Source organism: Vulpes lagopus, chromosome 22 (assembly GCF_018345385.1).
Source record: "Vulpes lagopus strain Blue_001 chromosome 22, ASM1834538v1, whole genome shotgun sequence".
Lineage (NCBI taxonomy): Eukaryota > Metazoa > Chordata > Mammalia > Carnivora > Canidae > Vulpes > Vulpes lagopus.
In genome coordinates, this window is record NC_054845.1 from 24,368,300 (window position 1) to 24,381,935 (window position 13,636).

General features: G+C 36.7%; 1 long non-coding RNA gene across 1 annotated transcript; it reads right to left on the minus strand.

The window, feature by feature from the left end:
• Positions 1-5,900: 5,900 nt before the first annotated feature.
• LOC121480712 lies at positions 5,901-8,654 on the minus strand. Its single transcript, XR_005985060.1, has 3 exons — positions 8,636-8,654; positions 7,502-7,566; positions 5,901-6,662 (listed from the first exon to the last, which is right to left on the minus strand). It is a non-coding gene; the product is annotated as an uncharacterized LOC121480712 (long non-coding RNA).
• Positions 8,655-13,636: the final 4,982 nt, after the last annotated feature.

The following is a 13,636-nucleotide window of genomic DNA, read 5'->3' on the forward strand; positions in this document are numbered from 1 at the left end:
TAACCCTATGCTTAGAAGGCTCTTGCTTCAATGCTACCTGCTTGATTACTTCTTACTTTTCTGGTCTTGGATAGAATGTCATATCCTCTAAAAAGTCTTCCCTTATCCTCTTGTTTATTTTATTTTATTTTATTTTTATTTATTTATGATAGTCACACAGAGAGAGAGAGGCAGAGACACAGGCAGAGGAAGAAGCAGGCTCCATGCACCAGGAGCCCGACGTGGGATTCGATCCCGGGTCTCCAGGATCGCGCCCTGGGCCAAAGGCAGGCGCTAAACCACTGCGCCACCCAGGGATCCCTATCCTCTCATTTAAAGTAAAGACAGTCCCCTATTATTTTCTATCCATTGCTCTGTTTGTTTACATTGTAATAACTATCAAATTGTCACATTTTGAAAATTATCATATTATCACAAAGGAATTCAAAAGGGAAATTTAAAAGTATTTTCACTAAATTAAAATCAATATCTGTGGTATGTCACTAAAGTAGTACTTAGAAGGAAATGTATAGCACCAAATATTTATATTAGAAAAATAAAATAGATCTCAAATTAATTACCCCAGCCTCCATCTTAAGAAAATAGGGAAAGAAAAACAACTAAACCCAAAATAAATTTTTGCAAAAGGAAATTATAAAGATCAAAGCAAAAATCAATGAAATAGAAAAGAGTATAATAATAGGAAAATTTTTAAAAAACAATGAAATAATAGGTAGTTCTTTTAAAGTATCAATTAAATCAAGCAACCTATAATCAGATTGATCAGGAAAAATCAGAGAGAAAGAGAAGAGGACACAAATGGCCAACATCAGGAATGAGAGGTGTGACATCACTATAGATTCTACAGATATAAAGAGGATAGTAGGAGAATATTATACACAACTTCATGCCAATAATTTGAGAACATAAATGACACGGATACATTTCCTAAGAAACCCCAACTACTAGAGCTCACTCAAGAAGAAATAGATCACAGCAACATGAGTAGCCCAATATCCAAGAAAGAAAGAAAGAAAGAAATTAAATTTATACTTAAAATCGGACCCCCCAAAACCCTCAGGTTTAGATGCCTTAGTGAATTATATGCCTTTAGTGAATTATATCTCAGGCAGAAGTAACTATATAAGCAATCTCAGAAAGTTAAAAAAGGGAGACTATTTTCCAAATCTGTCTATAAAGCCAGAATTACCCTTATACAAAAACTAGACAAAGACATTATAGGAAAAGAAAATTATAGGCTAACAGACATCGTGAACATAGGTGCACAACTCAGACATTACTAAATCAAGTCCAACTATATGTATAAAGAAAATGCCACATGACCAAGCAGAAGTCAAGATTAGATTAACATTTGACAATAAATTGATGTAACTCACTATATTAGCAAACTGAAACAAATACATAAGGATCATGCTAATAGATACAACAAAGTATCTGACAAAATCCAATATCCACTCCTGACAAAAAAAATTAAAATTATGAACACGCCACATCTGTGTGTTCACACACATACACACACCCACACCTTTCAGCCAACCAGGAAAGGAAGGGAACTACTTTAAGCATACTTAATACTGAAATAATAAATATATTCCCCCTAAGATCAGGTACAAGAAAAAGGTGTCTGCTCTCACTGTTTCCATTAAATATTGTATTGCAGATTCTAATCAGGACAGTCAGGCAAGAAGAAAAAGTAAAAACCATCCAGACTGAAAAGGGAGAAGAAAGACTTACTTTATTTACAAACTACATGATTGCCTAGGTAGAAAATCAAATAATAATAATAATAATAAATAATAATAATAATAGGATTTCTATAATCATTGCAAATTGATATTAAAAATAGTATGTTTATAATAACAATATAAATATGAAATATTCATAGATAATTCTGACAAAAGATATAAAAGACCTATGCCCTGAAACCTATTCTATAAACTTCTGGAAGAAAACACAGAGGAAAACCTTTGTGAACTTCGATTAGACAAAGATTTCTCTGGCACCACATCTAAAGCACAATCCACAAAAGGGAAAAATTCATGAATTGAACTTAATCAAAATTTAAAAGTTCTGCTCTTCAAACGTTCCTGTGAAGAGAATTAAAAGACAAAGCAGAGCCTAGGAGGAAATATTTGCAAATAATATATCTGATAAAATAGTTGTATCCAGAATTTGTAAGGAACTCTCAAAACTCAATTAATGGGGAGCTCCTGGGTGGCTCAATGGGTTAAGCACCTGCCTTTGGCTCAGGTCATGATCTAGGGTCTTGGGATCAAGCCCTGCATCAGGCTCCCTGCTCAGCATGGAGTCTGTTTCTAGCCCTGCCCCAACTCATCTCTGTCTTCCTCTCTCAAATAAGTAAATAAAATATCTTTTAAAAAATCAATTAAAAATAAAGGAAAACATATGGGCAAAAGATTCAAACAGACACTCAAGAAAGTGTATTTGAGGGATCCCTGGGTGGCTCAGTGGTTTAGCACCTGCCTTCAGCCCAGGGCGAGATCCTGGAGTCCCGGGATGGAGTCCCACATCAGGCTCCCTGCATGGAGCCTGCTTCTCCCTCTGCCTGTGTCTCTGCTTCTCTCTCTCCGTGTGTGTCTCTCATAAATAAATAAATAAAATCTTTAAAAATAAAAAAGGAAGTATATTTGGCACATGAAAAGATGTTTATCGTCTTTAGTTATTAGGGAAATGCAAATCAAGCAACAATGAGATATCACTACAGGCTTATTGGAGTTGTGAACGTTTAACACGCTGGTTCACACCAACTGTTGGCAGGGATGTGGAGCAATTATAACTCATACATTACTGGTAGGAAAGCAAAATGGTGTAGCCCTTTGAAACACAGTTTCTTAAAAAGTTACACACACACTTGTCATAAGACCCACAATCGCACACCTAGATGAATTAACAACTATCTTCAGACAAGAAATTTACACACAGATGTTTATAGCAGCTTGATTTATAATATCTCCAGACTAGAAATGGCCCAGATGCCCTTCAACAGGTGAGTGGTTAAACAAGATGTGGTATATATTGCTTATATCATGGTAACACAAAAGAATTAAGGGCCAATATAATTGACATATAGATGAATCTCAAAATAATTATTCTGAGGGAAAGAACTCAGACTTCCCTCCCACAACAGATACAGCAGCCAGGCAGATTGTCTAACACCCTGCCCCCTCGGAATACCTTTGTTAGTCAGTGATTCCCATGATATGAAACACTTGGAAGATACCAGAATCCACGCCACTTGATTGTGCCTTTAGACACTTGCTTATTCTCTGATGTGCATTTTAAGATCATTTCTCAGACAACTGGCACTTCTTTGGACACCTACCCTCCCCCCCCCATGCACACCGCTACCACCATTATCACAAAGTGGTTTCCAGAGCTGTGACTCAGAACCTGGAAGCTGTTAGACTCATGCACTGTAGTTGCACATCCCCTGGGATTATGAGAATTCCCAGAACCAGCTTACTCACAGGAATTCTTTCTACCTCTTCCAGACCAAGCAGCTGCATGTAGAGCTCTACATTCCTAAAGGGGTCATCACTAGTGGATCATCTGTCCCCCAGGCCGAGTCTCCAATCTCTACCACTGCCTCTCCCATTCAAATTGCTGGCATCACTGCCCGTCCTAAACCGTGGGTGGGAAGGTGAGAGAGGAATTTCTGGGCCAGGAGGCCTACACCTGAGTGAGTCGGAGAAGGGCATGAATACAGCCTGCTAGGACCTCAGAGAGAGAGTTAACTAAGCCCCAAGGAACCAGAAACACCAGATAGTCCTATGATATCTCCATAATGCCAACTTGGTGGTTTGTGTTAGTGCCACCTTCTTATTGAAGAAGGAATTATTATTGAAGGATTATTATTATTATTATAATTATTATATTATATATTTATATTTATATTATATAATATAATATAATATTTTATATATTATAATATAATTATATTTATATTTATAATATATAAATAATATATAAATATATTATATTTAATATAATATAAATATAATATTTATATTATATTATTATAATTATTATTGAAGGATTATTATTGAAGGATTAAGGATTATTATATCCTTATTGAAGAAGGAAGTCCACTCAGAAATGGGTGAAGAAAAGAAGAACAAAGGAAGTGGTGAGAGAATATAGGATGGTGGCTTTTCTTTTCCTCCTCTTCCTCTTCTCCTCCTTCCTTTCCCCTTCCCTTCCTCCTCTCCCTCTCATTTCCCCTCTCCCTCCCCTTCCCCTTTCCTTTCTTCTTACTTTTCCCCTTCCCCTTCTTCTTCCTCCTCCTCTTCCTCCACTTCCTCCTCCTCCTCTTCTTCTTCTTCTTCCTCCTCCTCCTCCTCCACCCCTCCTCCTCCTCCTTCTTCTTCTTCTTTCTTCTTCTTCTTCTTCTTCTTCTTCTTCTTCTTCTTCTTCTTCTTCTTCTTCTTCTTCTTCCTTTTCCTCTTCTGCCTTCCTAAACTGTTTAGTCAAAAACCAAGCATTCTGAGAAAGTTTAGTCATGCTTCTCCAGCTTTGCCCATCACTGGACTCCTTCTGGGTTACCACTGCCAAATATTTGAAAATGTCTGAAAGATTATTTTTTTGTGGAAATATGGTCAAAAGTTTCAGGGAAATAGACAAGTTTCTAAGAAGCTGGACTCCAAGAAAAGGGTTCAGTGTGAGTGGAAAGGAATATTTTAAACAAATCTGGTCCTAAGACCTCAGCTATATGCAAAAGTGATTAAACAGTATTTAAGAATTAGGGAGGAAGATGCCAAGGGGTATAAAAGCCTTTATTTTAAAGATGAAACAAAGAGATTAAGTTCTGAAATGTTGCTAGAAGACTAGACTCTTTTGATAGAACTATTCTATTTTCTTTCTTTTTCTTCCTCTTTTTAATTTTCATTTTATTAATGTGTATGGCATGGGAATCCATTCCATAACCTTTCAGAGAGAACTGGCCAAGATATCTCTATAATGGGTCCAGGATTCTATTCACTTCTTGGTGACAGTGTAGCCCAAATGGAGATTCACCTCTTAAGGTAAAGGCCAGAGGTCCTGAAAACCCATACAAAGTGACAAACTAATGAACCATCTGTGTTCCTACATCATTTTCTTCTTGTCCATCTATTCTTCCACTTGTATCTCTTCCCTTGATAAGCAGAACCTCTAAATTAGAATGCAATAAGCACATCTATAAAGATGGACTTCATCATTCTTCCTCTAGTTATTTCACCTCTAGGAACATGATTTTTTTTTCCCTAATGTGTAAGATTTTGCTCTAGTATGTCCTTTAGGCCTGACAATCCTAAATATCAAACATCCTATGTTCTAAGTCTTTTCATCCCTACTTGCTTTCAAAACTAAGAATAAAACCGAGCCAGATTCCTCAGGTAATGTTTGTCTGTTCAGCAGCTTTCTAACTTTGTTACACAAGCCCTCTAAAAATTTGGTACAGAGAAAGGGATATAAGAAGACAATTACAAAAAGCAAGTGGACCTTTAAGAATGTTCAGGGGTCTCTATGACACTCAGACATGGAATGTCAGAGTTTGGGAGGAACTTAGAAATTATAGCCCAACTCCTGCCAATCTCATCAGCTGTGGCACTGGTCAGGGAGTAGACATATCATTTGCATTCTCTGAGCTTTGTTAGTGGCAGAGTCAGGTCTGGGACCCAGGTTTTCTGATACCTTTCTTCCATGAAGTATTTCCAATCATATTATCTTGAGGTTTGTTCACTCTGGGGTGTAAATGAAAAGTAGAAGTTTTGTTTCCATCTGGAATGAGCATGGTACTCTCTATTGAAAGTGTTCTTATGGGGATCCCTGAGTGGCTCAGCGGTTTAGTGCCTGCCTTTGGCCCAGGTCATGATCTTGGAGTCCTGGGATCAAGTCCCATGTCGGGCTCCCTGCATGGAGTCTGCTTCTCCCTCTGTCTCTGTCTCTGTCTCTGTCTCTCTCTCTGCCTCTTATGAATAAACAAATAAAATCTTAAAAAAAAAAAAAAAAGAAAGTGTTCTTAGGTCTCACAACAGGTCTTCAACAATGAAGACTCAAGTTAGCTCCAGAGGCAGACTAGGAGAGAGACCCCAAAGCAATCATAGAGTCCACCGTGAGCTCTGAAACCACCAAGGAGCAGCAAATCTCTTGGGAGAATTCAGCATTGACTATTAGTTCTCTTTTTCTACAAAATTGTTTTCTCTCTCAAGGCCCCCAGCCCCAACACCCAGCCTCAGCTGTAGAAAAGTGAATCTTCTTTAAAGAGCCAGCACTTGACCTTGCTGAATAAGGACTAGAGAGCTATTCATTCATCATGGAAAATTTCCTAAGCAAAAGGAATGCATTTATCTTAATTCTACCCTTATGTTTATATGATTCTTTTCCTGGAGACTTCTACTCTTAATTGCAAAGAGAGAAAAAGGAAGAAAAGAAAATCCTCAAAGAACACACTTTATAGCTCTCTGTACTCAGGTCATGCTGATAAAGTAGGCTTGTGAGCAGAGTAATTTGGGTTTCTATTACCTCCAGCAACCAGGGCTGTGCGGTCAGACCATTTCCTGAGAGTGTTCTCCTTCCCTGAAGGCCCACCCATTCCAGCCTATTAGACTTGCCTTGCAGGTTGTCTGGGGTTTACCACTGCTCCTCAGGACTTGAGCTGAACGCTGGGAAAGGCAGATTGCAGAGAAAAAGACAAGAGAAAATGGGAGTTAGTATAAACAACAGGAGTTTAAATTATACAACCAGCAAAAGTTGTCCAGGGAGGATTCCCAGGGCTGGAATATATTTTAAAATCTCCACGAATAGTTTAAGATTTAGATCAAGCCAGGGGGCAGAATAAAATAAAGATAAAGAAGATTGAATGAGAGAGAGATTTATTTGATTCATTTTCCATCTATGAATACTCTCATGTGCAGGCTAGAGAGAGACGCTTGGTCATTTGTCCAAGGCAAACTGTCTGAAGGGTGTTTTCTCTCTGGTTCACTGTCATCTCTCTTCTTGGCCTTTGTCTCTCCCAGCCCTAAGCACCATAATACACTCACATCCTAAACCTATTTTGCAGCTTAGTTACTTGTCAGAATTTTGCTTTCCACTTCAAGCTCAAACTTCTGACCTTTGAATTGAGGCCTTCTATCAACCGTATTTAACACACCCCAGCTCCTCTCTCTCGTGCCCTGCCTACTCCTCGGACTTGCCTCTCCACCACCTTAACCCTCAAATCACCCAGAACCAGCCCCAGCCAGAGATAGTGAGATAAGCCATGCCCACCATTTGAACCCTCAAATTGCCTTAATCCCATTTCCTTTTCTCTGTGGGATCTAATGACCATCCTAGCCCCTATTTCATGTATGAAATTCCCAGTATCTTCATGGATAAGGCTTCTTTTCTCAGGATCCAGGGTCCAGCCCTCTAGAATTCCCTGTCTCCTTTCCTCAAGAAACTGCCAATAAGTAAGGATTTGAAACAAAAATCTGGACCAAGTCATGAGTGCTTGAAAACTGACCTCACAGATGACCAGACTAAGTGCCATTTTCAGTTCTATAATCCCATTCCATCCTCACAGGCATCCTGTGAAATGGCATAGAGACAGATTGGTATTTGAGGTCTCAGTTAAGGATGGAACTTGTCTGAGGTGATGCTAATAGCTTTTCCTCTCACCTAGAGCAAAAAACAACCTTCTTAGCATGGCCTACAAAGACATACATGATCTGTTCTGTGTTTTTCTCTCTGACTTATTTTCCACCCCTTCTGACTTCTCATTGATTTTTCTACTTTATGCTAAAGTATAACTTTCAAAAGCTTAAAACATTATTTCCATTAAAATATGCAATCAACACATGTCAAATATTTTACTCAACTCATTAGTGAGAGAACCATTTACGATTGGTTCAGAAGAAAATTTGAAGAACAGACATATATGTGTATACATAGGCTGTCAGAAATGTTAAAGTGAATTTGCTAATAAGTGCAAACTTGGTTAATATCATATAAGACAATGAAATACAATGTTCAGATCAATAAAACTGATACATATTTGGGTAGGCTGAACAAGAGAAAAAGAGAGGACTCAAATTACTAAAATCAAGAATGAAAGAAGAAATGTCATAATCAATCTTACATAAATAAAAATGCATATAAAAGAATACCATGAACACCTGTATACCAACAAATTAGATAACTTATGGTAAATGGATGAATGTCTAGAAAGAGAAAAATAGTAGAAATTTAATCAAGGGATCTAAAAAATAAGAATAGATCTATAACAAGTAAAATAACAGAATCGGTTATTTTAAAAGCTGACAAACACTCAAGAAAAATGATAGCAATCCTCAAAACCCTTCCAAAAATGCAGCAGAGAGCACTTCTCAACTCCTTATATGAGACCAGTATTACTTGATCCTCACACACAAAGATATCACAAGAAAATAATATTGGAATAGGGTAATTTTCCATATGAATACAGACACCAAAAATACTCAACGATGCACTAGCAAACTGAATTAAGCAACATATAAAAAGAATTATTATGCACCAAACCAAGTGGGACTTATCCCAGAAATGCAAGGTTAGTTTGACATCTGAAGATTACTTAATGTAATACACCATATTTTTTAAAAAGGACAAAATCCAGGGGTACCTGAGTGGCTCAGTGGTTGAGCGTCTGCCTTCAGCTCAGGTCGTGATCCCGGGGCCAGCGGATTGAGTCCCACATCGGGTTCCTCGCGGAAGCCTGCTTCTCCCTCTGCCTGTGTCTCTGTCTCTCTCTGTGTCTTTCATGAATAGATAAAATCTAAAAAAAAAAAAAATCCAAACATTAAAAAAAGGACCAAATCCATATGATCATCTCCATAAACAAAGAAAAAAAAATAACTGACAAAAATCCAACACTTTTCATGATTAAAGAAAAACAAAACACTTAGCAAACTAGGAAGAAAGGAACTTCTTTCTTTGTGATAAAGACCATATACAGACACCCACAGCTATCATACTTAATAGTAGAAGGTAATAAAAAGAAATAAAAGGCCTCCAAATCGGCAAGGACAAAACTCAACTTTCACTATTCGCAGACAACATGATATCCTATGTAGAAAACCCAACAGACTCCACCGAAAAATTGCTCGAACTGATACACAAATTCAGTAAAGTCAGAGAATACAAAATCAGTGTACAGAAATCTGTTGCATTTCTATGTATGAATAATGAAACAGCAGAAAGAGAAATCAAGGAATTGACCCCGTTTACAATTGCACCAAAAACCATAAGATACCTAGGGATAAACCTAATCAAAGAGGTAAAAGTAAAAGATCTGTACTCTGAGAACTACAGAACACTTACAAAAAAAATTGAAGTTGACCTCGACCATGGCAATTTCTTGCTGGACATATCTCCAGAGGCAAGGGAAACAAAAGCAAAAATGAACTATTGGGACATCATCAAGATAAAAACCTTCTGCACAGCTAAGGAAATAATCAACAAAACTAAGGGCAACCTTTAAAATGGGAGAAGATATTTGCAAATAACATATTTGATAAAGAGTTAGCATCCAAAATCTATAACGAACTCAAATTCAACATCCAACAACCAAATAATCCAGTTAAGAAATGGGCAGAAGACAGGAATAGACATTTTTCCAAAAAGGACATACAGATGACTAATAGACACATGAAAAGATGCTCATCATCATTCACCAGGGAAATACAAATCAAAACCACAATGAGATACCACCTCACATCTGTCAGAATGGTTAAAATTAACAACAGGGGAAACAACAGATGTTGGCAAGTATGTGAAGAAAGGGGAAACCTCTTACACTGTTGGTGGGAATGAAAACTGCTACAGCCACTCTGGAAAACAGGATGGACGTTCTTCAAGAAGTTAAAATTAGAACTACCCTACAACCCAACAATTGCATTATGAATACTTAGGTATTTACCCAAAGGATAAAAAATACTCTCTCTTTCTTTCTCAAATGAATAAACAAAATCTTTTAAAGAAACAATAGTCAAATTATGGAAAGAGCTCAAATGTCCAAAGACTGATGCAAGATAAAGAACATGTGATATATATATATACACACACACACAATGGAATATTACTCAGTCATCGGAAAAGAATGAAATCTTGCCATTTACAATGACATTGATAGAGCTAGTTTATTATGCTAAGTGAAATAAGTCAGTCAGAGAAAGACAAATCCCATATGATTCCACTCATATGTGGAATTTATGAAACAAAATAGATAAACATAGAGGAAGGAAAAAAGAGAGGGAGGCAAATCATAGGGTGACTTTTAACTATATAGAACAAACTGAGGATTGCTGAAGAAGAGGTGGGCAGGGCGTGGGCTAAATGGGTGATGGGTGTTAAGGAGGGTACTTTTTGTGGTGGGTGTTATAAAGAATTGATGAATTGCTAAATTCTACTCCTGAAACTAATATTACACTATATGTTAACTAACTAGAATTTAAATGAAAACTTGAAACATTAAAAAAATAGTGAAATACTGAATGCTTTCACTATAAGATCAGGATCAAGACAAGATCATCCATTCTTACAACTTCTTTAACATTGTTAGGAGGCCGAGCAAGAAATTAGGCAAGAAAAAGAAATAAAAGTCAACCAGATGAGAAAGGGAAAAGTAAAATTATGTGCTTGCATATGGCATAATTTTGTATCTAGAAACTACCAAGGAATCTACTAAAACACTATGAAAACAAGTTAGAATTCAGCAAAGTTGGAAAATATAAAATCAATATAAAAACATCCCTGTACTTCTACATACTAGCAGTGAAAATCTTGAAAATTAAATTAATAATTTAATTCTATTTATAATAGTTAAATACTTAAGAACACACTTTTTTTAAAGATTTTATTTATTTATTTATTTATTTATTTATTTATTTATTTATTTGAAAGAGAGGGGGAGAGCACAAAGAGAGAGGGAGAGGGAGAAGTAGACTCCCCGCTGAACAGAAAGCCCAACACGAGGATCTATCCTAGGACCCTGGGAACATGACCTGAGCTGAAGGCAGACGCTTAACCCAACTTAGCCACCAAGAATACATTTTAAAAGAAGTACAGGACATGCACAGATGATTACAAATTGTCATTGAAAGAAATGAAGGAGCATCTAAATAAGCGGACAGATATTTCATGTTCATAAATCAAATGACAATATTGTTAAGATGACTTTACTCCCCAGATACAAAACTATCCCTATCAATATACCAGCTGCCTTTTTTTCCCCAGAAATTGACAAACTTAAAATTCCTTAGAAATCTTAAAATTCCTATAGAAATTCACAGGATTCAGAAAAGTTAAAACAATTTTGAAAAAGAAGAACCAAGTTGAAGAATTCACTCCCTTACCTGAAAAATTACTACAAAACTATAGTAACCAAGAAAATGTGGTGCTGGCATAAAGATAGACACATAGCTCAATGAAATAGAATTGAAAACCAATAAATAAAAACACACAGCAATTAACGTTCAACAAGGATGCAAAGATAATTCAATGGGGGAAAGAATAGTCTTTAGAAAATGGTGCAGTGACAACAGGATAAGAAACAAAACAGATGAACATGGGTGGGGGGAAGAGAGAGGCAAACCATGAAACTGACTCTTAACTATAGAGAATAATCTGATGGTTACCCAAGGGAAGGGAGAGGGGAAAGATAGGTCAAATAGGTGATGAGGTTTAAGGAGGGCACTTGTGATGAGCACTGGGTGTTGTATGTAAGTGATGAATCACTAAATCCTACACCTGAAACTAATATTATACTGTGTGTTAACTAACTGGAATTTAAATAAAAACTTGGAGAAAAAAAGAATTAATGTAGATCTTTACCATGTAACATACACAAAATTAACTCAAAATGAATAATAGACCTAGATGTAAGAGCTAAAACAGCAGAACTCTTAGAAGAAAACATAAAGGCAAATTATGGTCTTGGGTCAGGCAATTGTTTCTTTAATACAATACCAAAAGCACAATCACAAAAAAAAAAAAGAAAGAAAGAAAGAAAAGAAAAAATAATACTTAAAATTTAAAACTTTTCTTCTGCCAATAATACCATCAAGAAAGTGAAGACAACTCTTACAGTGGGAGAAAATAATTGCAAGTCATATATTTGATAAAAGACTTCTTCCCAGAATATATAAAGAATTCTTAAAACTCAACAGTAAAAGACAAATTTAAAAATTGGCAAAGGCTTTAAATAGACATTGCTCCAAGAAAAATATAAAAATGGCCAATAACTGCATGAAATGATGTTCAACATCATTAGTCATTAGGGAATGCAAATTGAAACCACAAGAAATCACCTCATACCCACTAAAATGGCTATAATCAAAATGATGGATGATAATAAGTGTTGGCAAGGATGTAGAGAAATTGGAACCCTCACGTGCTGCTGGAGGGAATGTAAAATGGTGCAGCCACTTTAAAAAATAGTTTGACAGTTCCTCAAAATACTAACCATGGCCTTGTCATAGGACCCAGCAATTCCACTCCTACGTAGATACCCCAAAGAAATTAAAACATGCATTCACATAAAAACTAGACCTGTTGTTCATGGGAACATTAGTCACACTATCCCCAAAGTAGAAAAAACCCAAATGTCCATCAACTAATACATAAAAAGACAAAATAATTACCTTTCAATACAATTGAATCTGGCAATAAAGACTGAAGTATTAATACATGTTATAAGATGATTGAACCACGCCAATTATGCTAAATGAGGGAAGCCCACCCCAAAAGACCACATAGTGTATAATTACCTTTATATAAATTTCTAGAATAGGCAAATCTATGACAGACAGTAGATTAGTGATTATCTGGGGCTGATCTGGGAGAGAGAAATAATAGAGGGGATGATGGAAAGAAGGGAGCCTACTAATGGGTATGGGTTTTCTTTATGAGGTGGACAAAAATTAGATTGTGGTGGTGCTTGCATAACTCTGTGGATATACTGAGAAAACGTTGATTTAAATGGGTGAATTGTATGGCATTAAAATTTTAATTCAAAGCTGCATAAATTGGATTGTTTAGGGCCATCTTTCCCACAGAGTAGAATTCAGTTATAGCTCTACAGGACAGAATTAATTATACTGTTTTAGAAAAGAATCATTTGCATTCCTATAAGTTTTCTACAAGATGAATTCCAATTCCACCTCAACGGAATTGTAAAGTAACTTAGGCAATCAAAAGTCAGTCAAAGGGGATCTCTGGAAGGCTCAGCGGTTTAGTGCTTGCCTTGGGCCCAGGGTGTGGTTCTGGAGTCCCGGGATCGAGTCCCACATCAGGCTCCCTACATGGAGCCTGCTTCTCTCTCTCGCTATGTCTCTGCCTCTCTCTCTCTCTCTCTCTCTCTGTCTCTCTGTCTCTCATGAATAAATAAATAAAATCTTCTTTTAAAAAAAGTCAAAGAGAAATATCTCAGTATAATCGGGTAAGCTCCAGAAAATACCCTCGATGATGCTCAGCTCTCCTCTGAAAGGCTGTCCAGTGATGTCCATTTCCAAATCTTGGACTATTTTTCTGTGACATGTCTTTGAACATTTCCAGCATGTTCCTACCAAAAGGCCTTTGCCAGTTCTATGCTTTCTGCTTCAGGCTTTCTTCATATGTATCTTAA